Here is an 18,621-nt window from a genome sequence, read left to right as displayed (position 1 = left end):
CTGAACCAAAGCTGTGAGTTGCTTCAGCTTCATCAAGGGCTACAGCTAAGGCTGGAAGAAACTAAGGACCTCCAGCAAACACTGTGAAGGGGTTACCATAGCCCTATACCCAAGCCCAGGGCAATGCTGCTCTTAAGCGAGACTTCAGTGACAGCAGATGTGAGCAAAATGAAAACTGCCTATGCACAGGGCTCTTCAGGCATTTTCTATGTGTAATAGTTGGTGTTGGGTTCTGGCTGCCCAACCCTAAATGCATAGATACAACTCGGTACTTCTTCCTCTACTGCCTTCAGCTTGAAAAACCACACACCTCTAATAAACTAAAGCTGTAACGAGGCCTTTTCTATTTGTATTGCTCTTTTGTTGTCTCCTATGTGCATTTACCATTGATTTTTGCCAAACTCCCCTATACTGTAACTATGCAGTTATAAACTGGTGTTATTGAGGGGAGCTGAGGTGGAGAGAGAGGATAGCCATAAAAATTCCTGGTTACAAACAAACACTGCAGCTGTATTTGGGCATTTATCAGTAACACCTGGAGATTATTGCATACAACCTTCCTAATCAGTAAATCAGCCAGCCACCAGTTGTTTCCTTAGCCACATCAGACAAAAATGTAACAGCTGTTTAATTTCTTTCCTTTTTTTTTTATTATTGTAGGAAATTCATATCCTGAGTCATTGATATCTTTATTTTGTAACTTGCTGCCATTGAATTTTTTTTCTTTTATTTTCTCTGATTCAGTGTTGTCTGCATGCGCGAGGCAGCCTGACATCATGTATCAGGATGGTGCCTGCATGGAAACCAAATGAAACTCTCTGGAGCTTTCCGAAGTAAGTTGGGGCATCCCTTCAAGTCCTAGGTGGAGGGGGGGGGGCGCCCCCCACTTGTTAGTGTGAGCAGGAGCCGAAGGAAGCACAACACGGAGCTGAAGCTTTGCAAGCTCTAGAAACTCTAAGGCAAATGGCTTTGGTTGGCTTGAGACTGTGCAACAGCCAGCTACAACTGAATGCTTTATTGCCGTCTGGAAGTGTTTATTTTCTGAACATAAATTCAAGGGACAGATTCAAGGCATGTCTAGAAATAAAGCATATCATCATGTGAGCTAAGCTGACAAGGACAATTTACTGTACCCTGCATTCGTTCTGGGCCAATCGGAAGAGAAGAGGCTATTAACATCCTGAAATTCCCGCTGTTCGGCTCTCCCTGTCCCTTCACTGAACTCGGGAATGGCATGTATTAACCCCTTGAGGGCCTCCTGTGCACGGCGCACATCCAAAGAAGGGACACTTGTTTAGGCCCGGTAGACATATGCAGTATGTCCAGCTCTTATTGACAGCAACAGAGAGCTGCTTTAAAAGCCATGACACGGCCTGCACTGTCTGGAGGCCCAGCACAGGGTTAACATCTTTCCTAGAGGCAGTTTCAGTGCTGTAGATGAGCGTTGACTTACTCTGTTTAAATACGAGAGTTCACTGGTCAGCTTGACCTTGAATTCTCTTGCAAAGGCAGGAACAAGTTGACATACTGTTCGTGTTTCCAGTGGCTGCAAAGTTCAGGGAATACGTCTCAACTACAGCTCACAAACCGTGAGCATCACTTAGAGAAAGTTAATTTCCTACTTTTTAAATTGTGCCAGCAAGAAAAGTAACAAAACCAGAAGAGAGTCTGAAAATAAAACAAAGAGCACAACAGCAGGAATTGCAGAGGAAAGGTGCCATTCATAGTCAGGAACGTGTTATAATAAAATCCACAAGCAAAAGTCCACAGAGGACTGTTTGCGCAGCAGCATTACAATATCTACATGTGTAAACAGAGGGACCAGCCTTTAAATCCATCCACATTGCAGCAGTGACTGTTGGATCTTTTACCTGCAGCCACGCTGCTTGAAGTATTCCTCCTGACTTCATGGATGTCCTTGCACAGGACATCACCATCAGCCCTATTTGAACATTGCAGCTGAGGGGAAAATAATAATTTGAGTTTGAATATGAGTTTTCTGTGTACTGCACTGCAAAAGGGCAGTATCGTTAAGTTAACTGGTCTCCAGCTCCTTCTTTTCATCCTGCCCCCTCTCTACAGGGTAGGCAGCCTCATTCAGCAGAGCAACTCTTTCCTGCCTCTTGCTTCCAGTGGAAAGAGCACCTATGCACCTCCAGCCCCTGTGTAAGAAAACATAAACTGGAGCCTTACAGAGTGCATGGAGAAAGGAAAACCTGGGAAGAAAACTGTATCAGCTCATCTTGGTTTTCTTTTAAATCAAGGCTGGCTCACATGTAGCCTGGTGAGGCTGAAGGTATAGCACACCAAGGCACCCCTGCAGCCACAGAGCTATACAGAGAGGCAGGAGCACAAGCAGGACTAGACACTGGATCCTGGGTCATAGTCAGCCCCTCAGACAGCCTCACTATTTGTTTATTATTCTGCCTAAGAACACATGGAGTAAATCCACACATATTAAAACCACCACCCATTCTGCCCCCCCTCTGCTCCATTTCATCCCATTTTTCATTGGGCCTTACTCATTCCTCTGTATTTTGGCACAGAGTTGTGCAGCAGGATCTCTCTACTATATTAATAAAATGTTCACAGCTGTAATCAAAACATTTGTTCTCCTATCTTCTCCCAAATCACTTGGGATCTCCTTCTCCCACTGAGGAGCCAGTCTCATTCATTCCCTGGCTTTTACACATAGCTCGAGTATTGCAGCCTGCAGTACTAGACCAGAATAATATAAGAACCGCAAAGAATCATTATCTGAAATGGCATATTTTATGCTCTTGTGTAAGTTTTCCTAAGGGACTTCTGAATGTCCTAGTGGGTGATGGTAAAGACACCAAGGACTCAGGTTCATGGGTTTCATCTTTATTACAAGCCCTAAAACACTCGGCACAAAGACAAAGCTGAGTGAATTAACGTTTTCTGAAAACTAAGACACTATATTGTCCCACCAAAGTCCTTTCAAGAATCTCTTTAAGAGCAGCGTGGCTTGGGGGCTGAAAGGATCTGAGTACTGAAATTCATCTTAATCTTCTATTACTATAGAAATGTTTCTGTGCCTTAAAAATACACTTGCAATTTCTTACTTTTAGACTACCCTAATCTCAAATTAGCCTTCTGAGTAAAGGTCAGGAGTGCAGGTCTTATTGGTTCAATTAAAGGAAATAACACAAAATCACATAGGCTATTGCTGAAGTCTTTGTCAACAACTTCCTGAATATTGAGAGGCTGCTCAGACATGAGCTGTCTATACAGCCAGATAATGCTGTTATTAGAAACACATTAGTGTGAGATATTTTTTTTTTTAATATACATGGCTAATAGATACATTCATCTCATAGCTTTCACAGTAAAAGTATTGGACTAGTGCTTCTGATTAATTATTAATGTTTGTCTTCTTGTTCCTTTTTTTCAGTGTGTTTACAACTTAGCCACGACTCTCATTCTCTCACTCTTTTTCCCAAAATGCCTGCATATAACAAAGCTCAGATAACTACACTAGGAGCTGCTGTACTATTGCTTGCGAATGTCCTTAATAATGATGAAAAGTTAAGTATAATGGACCAATAAATATTTTGGAGTTAAGGGACTGCAGGTATCTGGGGAAGTCACTTTGTGTTAACAGTTGATATACTGATGTTATATTGATGAAAACTAGGGCTAATGCATTTGTGTAAAGATCCCCTTTTTAAAGTGATTTTCCTTTCTTTCTTTCTTTTTTTTTGTTTGTGTCCTTGTGCCTGAACATTTGACCCTGGGGGAGTAGGATGGAAAGATTGTTTAAACAGCAGAGAATTGTTTATTTCAATTTTCTCTCTTTTTTTTCCTTTTTTTTTTTTCTTTTCCCCAGTTCTCTTTTACAGGTAAATCACTTGCAATACAGGAGAATCTCAGAAAGTTCAGAGGTTTGGGGGCAGGAAACGCCTCCCCTCCCCCAGAAGTTTGCATTCAGCCCTAAATTTATCTGAATGCTGTCATTTCCCTGCTTTTCCTTTTCTACCTCCTTCACTACATTCCTCTTTCTCCCTCCCCATTCCCAGCCACCCAGATCTTATCCTTTCCTTGACCTGCAGCTCCCCCTCCCTAGCCTTCCACTGCTCTAAAATGTCCAGAGGCTACAGCTGCCACCTACAGAGGTGGTAGATTTTCCTGGTTTTATTTTTTTTTTAGTTTTTATTCCTGTGCTATTCTGTAGCAAGAAGTGTTCTACAACCCTTTACCCTCAGAGGCTGTCTCCATCAACAGAAGCTAAAAGCAGGTCCAGTGGCTGGTGAGACAAAAAGACAGCAGCGGTGCCCAGCAGAGATGGCCAGGCTTGGTCACAGCTTGCTTGGTGCAAGCGCTGCCAGAGATGCAGCAAAGGGCTTGCTTAGGCCTTCACTATTTGTTTTAGTGACGGCCTAAGGATTTCACTCAAGGAATTCAAAGGATTCCAGAATAGGTGCAGAAGTAAAGCCAAATTTCCCACCTGCTGCCATTTTCTCTGTTATGTTCTGTGTATTTGCATCACTTACCACTGATCTTGAATGGTCTCTCCTGGTAGGGAATATTTGGAGTTCAGCAAGATTCCTCTCCCCCCCCCCCCCCTTTTTTTTTTTTAAATATTGTAGTCTTGCACTGTGACTATTCTAGTTTTTCCCAGAAGTGGCAGGCAGCCAAAGACTGGAGTCATTATTTGCAAACTCTAAAAATAGAGTCAAGATTTATAGGAAGAAAACAGATATGTCTTGTTATAAATCCATGAATAAGGATTGGCACGAGCATAACGGTTTATTCTTTTTTGATATTGCTTATTGTAAATTGTGCTCTATCTTTCTGGAAGATACACTAGATAGTTACAGTACAAAAACATTTCCTTTAGTTGAAAGTGCTGGAGAGCTGCAGTTTATTTATTGTGAAGACTTGATTATTCAAAGGAAGTGATAAGAGATGAAGTAGCCCCTGGGAATTTTGTACATTGTTGGGGTGGACGGTTTGTTATAAAAAAAAAAAAAAAAAAAAAAAAAAAAGTATTAGTGATCTTCTGCAGGTCACTGCTGATAAAATTGCATTCAGCATCTCTTTGCCCAGCATAAAGGTGCCTCACAAGTTGCACTTCTGGCTAATATTGCTTGTTATTATAAACCGTGAACATCACCTTCCTGATCTCACTAACGTTAATAACAGCATGCACACTATCTCCTGCCTCATAGGTTCTGTTGGGGTCAGCAATGGGAAGAAAAAAAAATAAAAAGGAAAAAGCACGGAGAAAGAGAGCGAGAGAGGGAGAGACTTTCACAAAGAGTTAAAAAGGCCTGATGAAATCCTTACAATGTACACCATATGGCTTGACATTTACCAGATTAGTTAAACATTTCTACTGGGGATAAATATTCCTGCACATCGATGTAAAGAAATTGCATGAGACAAGGGCACATACAGCATATTTATGCCATGGAGTAATTTTTTTTTTTTTTTTTTTCCCTTTGCTAGCAGCATTCAGGGTACTGAACTTGTAGGGGACAAGTACACTAAACCCAAATTAACCCCCACTCCTGTGCACTCCTGAGATGCTTGTTCGTGTGGCTGCAAATACAAGCCCCTCCCAACCTCACCCCCAACACATGCAAAACTCTCACCCAAAAAAGTTCCGAATGAGCAATCTTGCTATAAAAACAAACAAGCAAACAACTCTGTGGAGAGGCTAAAACGTTAAAGTTTGTCAAAATCTATTTCAGGACTCAGGTTGCCTGTGGAGAGATGACTGTGATGGCTGCCAAACTGATTCGAGGCTTGTTGATGCAGAGGAGGTGACTGCTGGTGCCCGTGTCTGGTGTAGACTACTCCGCTCCTTGGTGAACAGCCCTAAAGCCATAGATTTCATTTGATCTTTGCAAAGGCTAACATCTGTCTGCTGTCATTTTAGTAAGATTGATGACAGGCTGGGATAGGGGAGGAGGAGGGGGAGAACAGTGGGAGGAAGGCAGGTCCCCGCAGCCCTGATGGCTGTGGCCAAGCCTGCCCGGAGTCACTGGCCCAGACCCTCCGGTCAGCTGCAGCAGTGGCAGGGAAGCGCTCCTGCACTGCTCCAGCAGTAATTGCACTGGGTTGTTACAGCAGATTGTGGGAACTTGGAGACATAAAGGCAGCGTTTTGCACCTTATATATCTTAATAGATTATTCACGTTGCAAGCAACACAGAGCGAAATGTTATGACAACCATAAGAATGTAGTTTACTGTGGCTTAATGTGCCTGGGCAGTGCAGGGTAAAGCCATCAAAATATGTATATATATATATTTTTTTTTAAGTTTCCAAGAGAAATTAACTGATGTGGACATGCAGCTATTTTTATATAAAACCCTGACTTTTGGCAAACTCTTTCCAGGCTCTAATAGAAAATGCTTACTCTTTTTATTAGTAGTAGTATTGCAGTGCCAAATGAAAAATCATATGCTTTCCCACTTGGAAGCTTTCTTGCAAGCTGATGTGTGAGCTGATGTAACGGGAAACTTCTACAAAGCACCCATGTCCCAAACAGGGTAGCCAGTTGCTGGCTGTTGCATGCAATACTCCTCAGAAAAAAATAGCTTTCATGCTTGGGCAGGATGGAGTCCTTGTATCTTTTTCCATGAATGAATGAGTGAATGAATGACTATCAATGCCGAAATTTGATCTTGCTGCAATCCTAGACGTTCGGGTTTCACCAGGCGTGTGTACGTATACCAGAAGGATCTCAGTGTTTTGGGAAAGCACTGCAGTGTGCTGTGGAGGAAATACACAGGGATAGGGTTAACTGCTGTCGTGGGCTGGGAAGCAAGAAATGTAGCTGTGAATCTCAGTCGCGACATAGACTGAAAACCATTGAGGCAAGGGCTAGAAGCAGCCTTCATTTTAGAGCACAGAGGTTCCTCTGTGGGAGCCGGAGGGGAGATGGGTGAATAAGCTGGTAACTTTAACAACCTGGAATTCAAAATATTCCTGACCTAAACTCCAGGCTGGAACATGTATGGGCTTGGGGGAAAGCTCAGCTCCAGCCTTGGCTCAGGCCCCTCCTGTTGAGATATACTGTGCTGAGACTGATGCCATGCTGATTTTAACGACTCGGCGTCCCATCACAATGGCTGACAAAATGACGTGACATTAGTATGGGATTTCAGCTGCAGGCAGGGGAAATGCAGTTTAGAGTATGAAAACCAGCTGTGCTCTTATTCATAGGGGTTGCAGGTCAGGGAAGAACAGAGGCTCCCACCCAAACCAGAGGGCTAGCTTTGGCCACGCATGAACTGTGCACTTGGGTGAGCACGGGTGGCTGGATTGATAAAGAGTGACCCAGAGAGATAAATACACATACAGAGGAAAATAAGAACAGATAATGTATTGGCGTAAGTTGCAGTATATTTCCTCCTAGTGATGAAAGACTAAGAGTGAGTTATAGATCTTTCCTCCTGATAAGACCAGATATTTCTTTCCAAATCATTTATATCTATAAGATACTGAGATATTATTTAGGTCTGTGTATATTTTCAGCGATAGATAATGGTGGAAGGTGCTACAGTGCTGGTGCAGAGACACTGAAGAGAACAAGTGGCAAAGTCCCTCCAGACATCAGCACTACCAAGCATCTTAGGGCTGAACAAGACTTAAGCTTGCTCCAAACAAGACCAATGCACTCTTTTAGAGAGGCTGGAGGTGGAGGGTGGGAGAACTGTGCTCGCCTTCCCACCCAGCTTGCCAGGTAGGGACCTCCACTGCTTACCTGGTGGCAGAGAGGCTTGTGCAGGGAGTTTCTATTAATTGGGCTCTTGACATCTCCATCACAGGCATTTAGCAGGTGGAAGTGTGGTAAAACATACTGCTGGAGGTTTCATCCATAGCTCTTGTGGATGAGGAATTAATTTTTATTGTAAAGAGTTCAGAAGAAAGAGGGCATATTTATTCTAGTGTCACAGGTAAACATGATATGGCTATTTATACATAACCAGAGTTTAAATCTTCATTTGTTCAGGTCCTTAATGTATGAGAAGCAATTGCTGTAAGTGTTACAAGATCTGTTTACTGCTCTGGGATATTATTAAATTTAAAAAAGGATGCCTGTATGAAGAAAACAACCTTACCTGACAACTTTGATGTAAGAAGAGCCTTCTCCCTTTGACTGCTCCAGCAACGCTGCAGCGTTATGTGGGTGCGTTCAACCCTTTCATCCCTTCAGTCAGTGCTATATAACATTTACATGTCTCAGAAATATGACATATGTACAGGACACGTGTGAGAGGGTGGGTAGACTAGTCTTTCAAAGATTATTCAAAAAAGCAGGATGTTTTTGTCAACCAGGAAAGATTAGAGTACTTTATTTTACAGCTAGAGTAGAGAAATATTTTTCATGCGATTAGAAAACCCATTATTATTAAAAAAAAATATATTAAAATATTTATTTAAATTAATGCAGACCCATTGCTGACCAGAAGTGGTGCTGAGGGGCCAGGCTGCGCCATGTGAGGGGGGCGCCAGAACCCTCTGGAACCTTCTGGAAGCAGCCAGGGCCTCTCCTCACAGAGCCCCACAGCTGATGTCTGGACACTGGCACCAGGTGCTGGTAACTGCCTGAATTGGTGCCGGCACTGACCAGCCAGTAGGATAAATACCACTTCTGTGCCCCTTTCTGTATGCTCCCAGGGGTGATGGAAATAGGAGGGACAGGCAGCCATGTGGGGGCTGAGAGGAAAGGTCAAGGCGAGCTGGGGAAGGAGCATGGCACAGGTCAGCAGCACAGTGCTGGCAGCAAAAGGCTGTGGAAATGAAGGTTCCCAGCACCGAGCAGGAGGAAAAAGCAATACCTGCTGCCTGCAGAGCCCAGGAGGACGGGCCCTGTCCCAGGGAGCACAAAGGAGCTGTTTTGTGAAAGCCAGCAGGTATCCCCCAAACCAGGGAGGCCTTAGGTGGGCAGAGAGGATAACAAATGGAGGGAGTTGTGACTGTTGTTCTTCATCAGTGGTGGTGATTTTCTGGGGGGAGGAAAAAAAAAGTCTGGTTCTTAAGAAATTCACAGGAAACACTGAGCAATTGCAGGCTGGGCTGGGGGGGGTGTGGGGTTGCAGACACCTGCACGGAGGGGCTGGCGGTGCTGGCCGAGTGTTGTGTCCCTGAATGACAATGTCTCCTTGCATGCAAAGATGTTTGTGGGTCAAGGGGACTCACGTTTCTGCTGAATGGTCTGGTATATCTTCACCTTCTGTAATCTCAGCTAGAGCCTTTGCTGTCATGCCTTCCCCCAGCAAAACCCCTGCTTTTGAATCTTAAGAGAAATCTTTACAGTAGTCAGCAAATCCTAATGTTGTACTTGTTCTGTCTTGTGAGATTTCCAGTAACACGTGGCTTTGGAGGTTTGTCACTTGGTGTATCTAACAGCTCTAAGGACATAGTAGATTTGGGATGGGGGGGTGTCAACTGTCCCCATCTTGTTTAAATGAGCTTCAGATTCCGTACATTAAAGTGCTAATAAGGAAATCATGTGTTCCCACACTGTTCTTAAAGGCGTTCTCACACTGCTGACCTGACCTCTTTAATCCTAGCTTTCCTGAAGGAAAAGCTGATCCATCAGGCCTCCTGTATCTAAAATGGGATGAAAGGAAATGATGGACCTATTTCTATGCTGATGTTTCTCAGGTACCTCAAGCTGTCTTGTTCTTTTTGTATTCACCTCTCATTTCCCTGGGAAGGAGGAAAAAAAAAAAAAAGGAAGAAAAAAAACTAGATGTGAGGGCTCAAATCACTGAAGATGAGAAACAGCAAAAGGAAATAAAGAGGTCACACACCTAAGTTAGCTTATGATTAAAAAGAAATTAGTGGGGCTATTTTTAATTTGTTTAAATATATTACTTTCTATTAAAAAGTCTTTATATTTCACTAAGTATGAGATGAAGTGTGTCACCTGAGGAAGATTTTTCAGTTTTAGTCTCTTTTCTCTTAAACAATTAGAAGTCAAAGAAACTCCACTCAAGTCACAGATATGAAGCCAGCAGAAAAGACAGAAAAGTTGGCACCTTTCCTCTGCAATGCTGTGCAGTTGCCTTGTGGTGTGGCCAGTTTGCAAAAATCTGGGGAAGAAAAACATAACCTGTGCGCAACAGTTAAGTTGTGGGAAGGTCCGTGGTACCATGTAGTCACCCCAGATATTCAACCACCCAAAGCTGTGCAGCCTTGAGAAGTAAAATGCTGCATCCCTGTGCTCAGACCCTTCTTCAGGCATTTGAGCCCCAGGCCAAAGAGCTGATGAAGGCCAAGGTGCATCTCATATGAGTTGTGCTGCCAGAGCTTATGTGTTTTTTTTTCTTTAAATCCACTAGGCCATGGATATTTTCAGAATGCAGCTGGCAGAAATCAGAAAGGATAGTTGTAAATGAAGCTTTATAACAGCAGAAGTCTATGATGGAGCTTTTCTTTTTTTATTAATATATGACTAGATAACTAGATGGCAATCCAACTACCATAAGACTTCCATGGAATTGCTTGTTGTTTTTTTCTTTTTTCCCCTCCCTTTTCCCTCTATATTTTCACTTCTGGAAAATATATCTGTTGTTAAAAGGAGAGCCTTAAAAACAAACATAGCAATTGGGTTAGTCTCCATAAACCTGTGAGGCTATAAGGCAAATGTACTTTTTCTTTTTAAATAAATAGATTTGTTTAGGAATCTGTCAAAAACCTCCGAAACAAATGCAAACACCCTAAATTTCTTGTTTCATTCCCAGCTGGAAAGTCAGGCCAGAATCACTGAACATTTCACCAAGTCTTGCTAACCTTCTGAGCTGAGTTGTGAGAAATTGTTCTTGACATCACATGAGCTGGGCCACAAGGCAGGACTAATGTGATATTTGCTGTTGAAGGTTTCCTAGGAAACATGCTACTGAGAGCACTCGGCCCTCCCTGCCACCCTTCCCACATCCTCCAGTTTCACTGGTTCCCACAGGTTTTGCAGAGGGCAGCGATGTCCCCTCTGATCTCCCGACACCCTCAGTGCAGACCCCCCTGCAGCACAATGCTTCCCAGCAGCTCCACGCACCCAGCTGAGCAGAGAGTGGATGCAAAGTTCTTTGAAGCTAAGCTCGTGCACCTAATTGCCCTTTTTTTTTCCTTTGATTTATCCCTTTCCTTCTTTTATTTTTCTCCCAGCCTTCCGCAATGGGAGAGTTGAGAGAAGCTGAGTTACATCCTGCAAGACAAGCTGGAGAGAAGGAATTCTGAGTGCTCCTGGCAACCCTAACCTTTCCTGCCAAAGAGGAACTGGTGGAAAAAGGTTAGGAAAATCAGCAGATAACTTAAAACTTAACTTGCTGTGAGGCTCATACTCTTCTGACTGCATTTTGCAATATGGTAACTATTATACTGCATAACCGATAGGGATTTTTCAGCTTAATGGGGCTCCCCAATACACAGCTTGATCTTGTGGCTGTAAATGCTGTCCTTGCCATCAGACCCACGTAAACGATCCCTGTCATTCAGCCCAAACTTTTCAGCTTCACCATTAGGAGCTGCAGGATAGTTCCTCATTGAGGGTGAGATGAATGGAATTGGTTCACACATGTTAACCAAATGCAAATCCTTAGATGGAAACTCATGGTCAGCTTTTTCCAATGCTGTTTTCAGAACTTCCACAAAAGACTGTGCTGTGATTATATGTATTCATGATATGTATATCATGTATTCAGCTCAAACAATATTTGAATGATGCATTTAGAATTCTTCCTAAAAAAGGACCATGCTTCTGTAAACTGCATCATATTTGTAAAGGGAGAAAAAAAAATCTAGCTTGCTTTTCCTTTCTTTCTCTCTTTCTTTATAAGATATCATTTCATAAGGCTGTAAGAATTGGTGTTAATGCTACACTACACACAGACACACTTCTACATAATCATATGCATTTGCATGTATGCCATACATAAACAACCTTATGGAATCCCTGCTCTTCATTGTTAAGTTTGACTCGGTATTTTTCAAAGCAAAGAAGCCCTGGGCATCCAACAGTTGATTTTTCACTCTCTTTAACTGGACTGCACAGCAAATAGAGACAAGAAAATAAAGCACTGTCTTATTTTTTTTTGTGTGTGTGATTTTTGTTGTTATGGGCTTATTTTTTGCCTACCTGGCCATTTACAACTACCTGTTTTCCTCCTTTTTGTTTCCTCCACTAATAAAGCACCACTTTTTTGAATCTGCCATTAAGTGTCCTTTGTGCTGCCAATATTGATTTCTCTAACCCCTTGAAGGCCAAAAGTGTCACCTCCATGATGGTCCCTCCAGCCACTGACTTGGAAAACGGGAGAACTAAGGTTGCTGCTGCCAGGCATTGGTTTCCAAAATGGTAAGCAAGAAGACAAGTAGCCTTAAGTCACTGGACTGTCTGATTCATTTATCTCCATGATGACGTTCACTTCACCTTACCCCATGTGTGTGTAGCGAAGCTGTTTGGTCAACATGCCCTTTGGGCCTTGTCTTAGTAATGAAAGTTCAGAGGGTGGAAGAGAAATTCTGCTCTGGATTCTTTAGCTCTGTCTTCAGCTTCTGATGGCATCCAGAAGATAGTGATGCTTTTTGGGTATGCTTTTGTATTCAGAAGTGAAGCATTTGCTGGGTCTGCAAAGCCGGATGGACTTCACCTGTGTAAATCTAGGCAGTATTTGTCTGTAGTCAGAGAAGGAAGACCAGTAATGCTCTTCTCTTCCTGTTCAATCTCAGAAAAGTTTCTGCCAAGCATTCAGACCGTTGGACAGATGATGTCCATCAGCTTCAGAGAAACAGCAGCACTTTAGCTGAGAGTCTGCATATAAGTCTTAGGTCTATAACAATTTTACAGATTGGCTTTTTTCATCACGGAGTCGTGCTTTTCTTGTGTGAAGGCAATGGCGGATTTGCAAAGCAGTCTGTACCTGTAAGATATCATCATGAAACCACGTTGCTCATAGAAAGCAGAAGCAGAACTTTCCTAAATTATGGTAGAATACCCAGTATGACTCTGGCTGGTCACTCAGACAATTCGCTCATTTTCAGAGCACTTCAAGAATGTCAGTCCTTGAGGTACCGCGTATAATATATGTCAGGGGGAATTGTTATCCCCCATTGCCAGCTGAGGGAGGGAGGAAAGGAGATTACTAAACCACAACTTGAGTTACTGCTGGTGGCAGGACTGGAACTTGGGATTTCCTGGACAGATTAGCACCCTTCACTTCTCCATTAGTTGGTATAATTAGCAGTGTCCTAGGACTCTTATTCCCATGCAAGAACATATTTGAATACAAATTTCTTTGAAATTTTCTGGCTTAGGGTCAGTCCTGTTGTGCACTTGCGGCTGTAAATGATCTGTTGTCTGCAGTGAAATGCTCACTACTACATTGCAAATCATGAACAGATGTAAAGGTGACCATTTGTGACTACTGATTTAATCTCTCTGGATTTCTGAAATTGGCTACCTGTAAAACTTGGGGACCGTGTCTTGGAAAAATCAATCCTTTGTGGCTCTTGAATTTTTTTGTTCTTGGCTGGTAGCCATTGAGAGTGATGTCTTACATCCTTGAGATGAACTTAGTGCAGTCCTCATTGACCTAGCAAGCCATTTTTTCCCTGATGACAAGCTGGGATCACATTCTGTAATGACTGCTGCAAGATTGTCTTGTTAGGGAAAGGGCTAAGGTGGGATCGTCTTTAATGACAATGAAAGCACCTCATAAAATCTGATTCTTCAGTTTTACAGGCATGGCTCTAGAATTTTAGCCGATGCAGACTTAGTAAATCAGTCAGTCAAAAATTATATCAGTTGAAGTATAATGTTCATGTCAGTCCAAAAACCCGAACATGTAGGTGATTTGGAGGGCATTTTGTTAACTCTTTAATTGGTCGTTTGAGTGCTGGAGGCAGTAGCTAATTGCCTGTAGGTCAGAATAGTCCTAGAGCTTAGGTAAATGTATATTGTCATATGTCACATTTTCATATGGCTCCTTTGCACAGGTTGGTAAAAAAAGATTGCTGCATAATTAAAATTAAGACAAGGTGGGAAAAGTGATTCAATTAGACCCCTGAAGCCATTGCACAAATTATGTGAAGTACAAAAAACTAATGAATAGTTATAACTAGTTTTATCTTTTTACTCTTCATTCTTGAATCCTGAGGGTATTAAAATGGCTGGAGTCTTTCTCCAAGTTCTTAGAGGTAAGTTTTTGGGTGGGCAGCACAAGTATGAGTCAGCGCATAGGAATCCAGGCCTTTTAAAATACAAGCACACAGAAACTTTGTTGCCTAGTTGTTTTGAAGTGAAAATAACCAGACCTTACGCACAAGAGACCTTTTGGTTTCTCCACCAGCCCAGTATTATTTTGAAAACATCTGCAATATTTCATTCTGCATGCAGCAGGTATTATATACCAGGGAGGGTGATGACAGTAAAAATAAATGAGATATGTTGTAACCAAAACATCCCAAGTTTTACATCATTCATTTCACAACCCTAGCAAGCATCCTGTGCTTTGACTTGAAGGCTAAAAGGCATGTGGTAGTTTTACAAATGTCTATTAGTATTAACAAATACGTTCCATTATTAGACAGTGTGCCACTGACCCAACCTCCTGGTGCAAGAGGTGAGTTAATATGGCTTATAAAATATAAGAGTGCTGCAGGCACAAGCTTTGGAAATAAGAGCCCCAGCTAAGCAGGAGGTCTCATTACATTTGGTGGGACAACTTACTAGAAGGCCTGAACAGAAGTATAAAAGCTGCCTCCCAGCTAAGGCTTTTTATGGTTCCTGTCCTTTCCCAGAGCAGTATGACTTTAGGAGGTTTAGAACAACAAGGTCTGCACCCTTGTGTACTGGCAGTGTGCTAATTCTGACTAATGTTAAAATGAGAGGTAAATGAAAGAACTAAGATAGAGATGTTTGCAATCTTCACATTTTTTTACAGAAATTTTTGATGGTTGAAAGTAGTGTGGCAATTAGGAGATGTGCCCTTGCGCTTTTTTTTTTTTCCCCTCTTTGCTGTAAGCCATAAATGTCTATTTTGGGGAAACTTGTAGTGTTTCTTGGCCAGGGTTGCCAGGACTGTGAAGTGTGCACAGGTAGGACCCAATACTCTGAAACTATATAAACAACACTCCTTATGAGGAAATCAGAAAGTTGCTAATCTTGATTAGAGCAGATATTGTCCTGAAAGATATTTAAAATGTACCCTAATAGAGATGGTTTCCAGTCATCCAAGTAGAGTTGTCTGTAGGCATTGCGCCTTGCAGAGGAGGCATAGATGAAGAACACAATAGTGTCTTTTCTTGCTTCTTCCTCTTTGAATGTTATCCTCTCTCTGCCTTTGAAAGTAACAGTTATAAAGCCTATTCTGTTGCTTAGCCAAAGCTTAATCAGAAGCTGTAGGTAGGATCTAATTTATTATTACAGGTAACACATTCATCTAAGTACTAGCTTTATCAAGCCAAGGAAATCCCCGCTGAGGACCAGGATGATTTAGGGTATAGTAGGTTATGAAACTATGACGACGTCATCTCACTAGATTAATCCTTCATCAATGGGTAAAGCTTTTTTTAGGTAGAAAAAAATAAACCTCCATGAAGATTTCTGTGGACCAAACTCCCGAGATGCAGAGAGCAAAGTAGAGAAATGCAGGAGGTGTTCAAATCCTGTGAGGTCTCCACTTTTCCCATGCTTCCTAGTGGAAAAGCAAACAGCCAAACATTGTCAGGGCTGTCCTAAAAGGCAAAGCTGTGCATGGGCAAACGTATCTCCTTGTGTTGCAGTCTTCCCACCAAAATACTTTCTTCATTCTTTTTTAATGTGTGTTCAACATAGACTGTTGGCAATAAGAGACAGAATTTCTACTCTTTTTAATCTCTAATTCAAGAATGACACCGCCTGTATGATCAAGCAGGGTGTTCCTCTGTAGCTTTTTCTATATACCTTTGGCCTGAGACCACCCAAATGTCAGGTAAAGAATTGCTTGTCACCAGTCTAGCTTTTCCTTCCAGTACAAGGCATGAGCAGCAGTGTGTAATTGCTTCCTTTTATGCATGCAGACTGAGATTTTTAGAAGACTAGCAACAAAAGCCAGATCATAGTTGTGGATTGTACCAGGAGAGCACTGAAATGCCCAGTTTTGCATATAGGAATGTGGAAATGACTCAAGAGTGTTTGTGATGCCTTCGTGGATTCCACACACACGCACACTCCTAAATATAGTATTGTGTTACTTTTATATAGATGTATATGGCAACACAATACAAAACTAATATGAGACATAAAACTTGTTAAAAGATGTTATGTGACAGATTCACAATTTCTCCTCTGAGTATAGAGAGCAATTCAAGGTCATGGCTTCAAATTCATCTTTTGAAACTGCCTCATTTCATTGACTACAGAAGGCTTGGACCAGTGCCCTGTATTCACTATTAGAATACATGTTTTAAGGTGTTTAAAACCAATAGTTTGATCTGTTAATACGACCGTTGTCAAAGAAAAATGCTAGCTATTGCTACCAGCCAGGTCCATTCACATGTCAGGCCCTGCAAGTAACAAGCATACACAGAGAGTTTAAAACTTTGAGGATGCAATCAGCATTGCTGGTGGAGGTGCCAGGAGCACAACCCTTGCCTTCCAGGCTTTGTGGAGAAGACCTATACAATATGCTCATGATCAAAGCAGTGGATGATAGAGAAATGTATTAGGGCTTTGGAGAAATTCCTTTAAAAGCCTCTGGAATTACAAAGAGAGTGAGAGACACTTTCCATGGCCTTTCGGGAAAGGCCCTGTGGGTCACTGGTGGGTTCCCCTGGGAACTGAAGGAGCCAGTAGGAAGATGGTAATGGTCCATTAAATTTGATAGGACATGCTTTGGTGGTGAGTGGTGGGACTATGGCATTTCCATGTGTTCTCACTAGCTAGCAGCAGAAGGGCATGCACATTGTACTTCCTTTGGGGTACATTTTACATGCAGTGAGGTACGGATGTGAAGGCAGCTGTCTTCTCCCAGAGAGCCTGAAAGGATTGAATTTCCCTCTAGACCAGCACTCCTCTTGATATGCATCAGTGTTTTAATGGTATTCTCTTGTAAAGAGGAGGGTTTAAAAGGTGTTTTTAATACATGAGATGAACTTAAACCTCGTTACCAGTGAGTCTGGGGACCCACCATCCTTGTGTTATCTCAGGGAGCCACAACCCTTACTCACATTACCTCATGTGCAAGGACCAAAGCAGTTGCTTGAGGCAACAGTTCTTGTATGAGACCATATGGGATATCCCTGTGGTAGCGCTGTTTGCCCAGGGATGCACCTGGAAAGTATTGTCTGCTGACCCACAAGAAGAGAGATTTCATGTTGCAGGCTTTGCAAGTGTGTAGTGTTCTTTGGGTATTCCCACCTTCTGGCTTATACATAAGGTGACAACGAGGCTGAAAAGACTCTTGGATGCCCAGAAAGGGATGCACCCTCTGCAAGGGGCTCTCAATGGCATGAAGTTAGAGTGACCTTATTTATGTCCTCTATTGGCGTATGCTAATCAATGCAGAGCGGATGCCCTCACTTCATGAAGTTATATTTAAGAAGGAATACCTTTTAGTAGCAAGAAAAATTAAACAGTCCCTGAAGGGGAATATAGATCTGGTAGTTTGCAGCTCTTCCCTACCCCCAAAAACAATATCTGAGACCTTAGTAAGTGTCTTCTACTTTGTATCTTGGTACTTTGCCGAAGTTTGTGTTGGTCCTGGTGGGGGATCTCCCTCGCCCTTTGAGAAGTGCAGATACTTGAGTTGTTGTTATCCTACTTTAACTTCTTTGTCAGGTTTGCCTTGTGTCTTTTTTGTTGTTGTTGTTGTTTTAATATTTCATGTTTGCCTTGACCTAGATTTATATGGAAATAGTAATGCTGATGGCTGGTCAAGACATGGATAGATTTTGATTGGATTTAAGTGTCTATAAAATACATGCCTAGTTAGTGAAAGAAGACTGCTGACAAATCAGATCTTTTCATACATGAGGGTGTTCTGCGGAACAGCACATGAGCACTGTATTGTTTTTCTCATGAGGAAGGCAAGTACACCAGAAGAAAAAAGGACAAAGTTAACTATGATAACCACACAAAGAAAGATTAGGTATAAGCAGTGGGCTTGGCTTGCTTTCTTTAGCCAATTTGATGACTGTTTTCCTTCCTGAAGTAATTTTGTTTGTTTGTTTGTTTTTAATAAAAGAAATCATAGCTGATATTCACAATGCAAATAAATACCCTGCAATGTTACAGTATTTTGGTGTCTCACAATTACCCTCGATAACCCAAAGGATGGAGTCTAGCATATGTCATGGGTGGAGTCAGGAATAACATGCATCTTTGTCTATTTATGTTCAAAAATTTCTTCAGTCAGTTGCAGGCCAAGCTGAATTTAGGCATCTTGGCCTTGATATTATCCATGTGGCTAAAAGTGCCAGTCCGTTTGCCCTGGTAATTATTACAGTGGTGCACTGGCAAATGCAGAGTTCTGTTGTTCTTTCACTTCATGCTCTTGTATGCAGACATAAATGTACGTATGTGCTTGTCTTAAGCAAGAGTAGATGGAATATTTTTCGTTTAAAAGAAATTACTGGGGGAAAAAATCTTTTAGCATTCTTT

The 18,621-nt window shown here is 42.1% G+C and overlaps 2 long non-coding RNA genes across 4 annotated transcripts in view; both read left to right on the top strand.

Moving 5' to 3' along the window:
- Positions 1-745: 745 nt before the first annotated feature.
- On the top strand, positions 746-8,556 carry LOC118164010. The gene is made up of 3 exons (XR_004749293.1): positions 746-833; positions 5,718-5,834; positions 8,428-8,556. It is a non-coding gene; the product is annotated as an uncharacterized LOC118164010 (long non-coding RNA).
- A 255-nt stretch (positions 8,557-8,811) lies between these two features.
- The window catches only part of LOC118164011, a 51,548-nt gene continuing 41,738 nt past the window's right edge, over positions 8,812-18,621 (top strand). For all 3 annotated transcript variants that reach the window (XR_004749295.1, XR_004749294.1, XR_004749296.1), the window contains exons 1-2: positions 8,812-8,890; positions 11,148-11,271. This is a non-coding gene — a long non-coding RNA (uncharacterized LOC118164011). The remainder of the gene's footprint in view (positions 8,891-11,147; positions 11,272-18,621) is intronic.

This window comes from Oxyura jamaicensis, chromosome 3, assembly GCF_011077185.1.
Source record: "Oxyura jamaicensis isolate SHBP4307 breed ruddy duck chromosome 3, BPBGC_Ojam_1.0, whole genome shotgun sequence".
In the NCBI taxonomy this organism is placed as follows: domain Eukaryota; kingdom Metazoa; phylum Chordata; class Aves; order Anseriformes; family Anatidae; genus Oxyura; species Oxyura jamaicensis.
The sequence above is the reverse complement of the archived record's forward strand: the minus strand, read 5'-3'. Positions and strand labels throughout refer to the sequence as shown.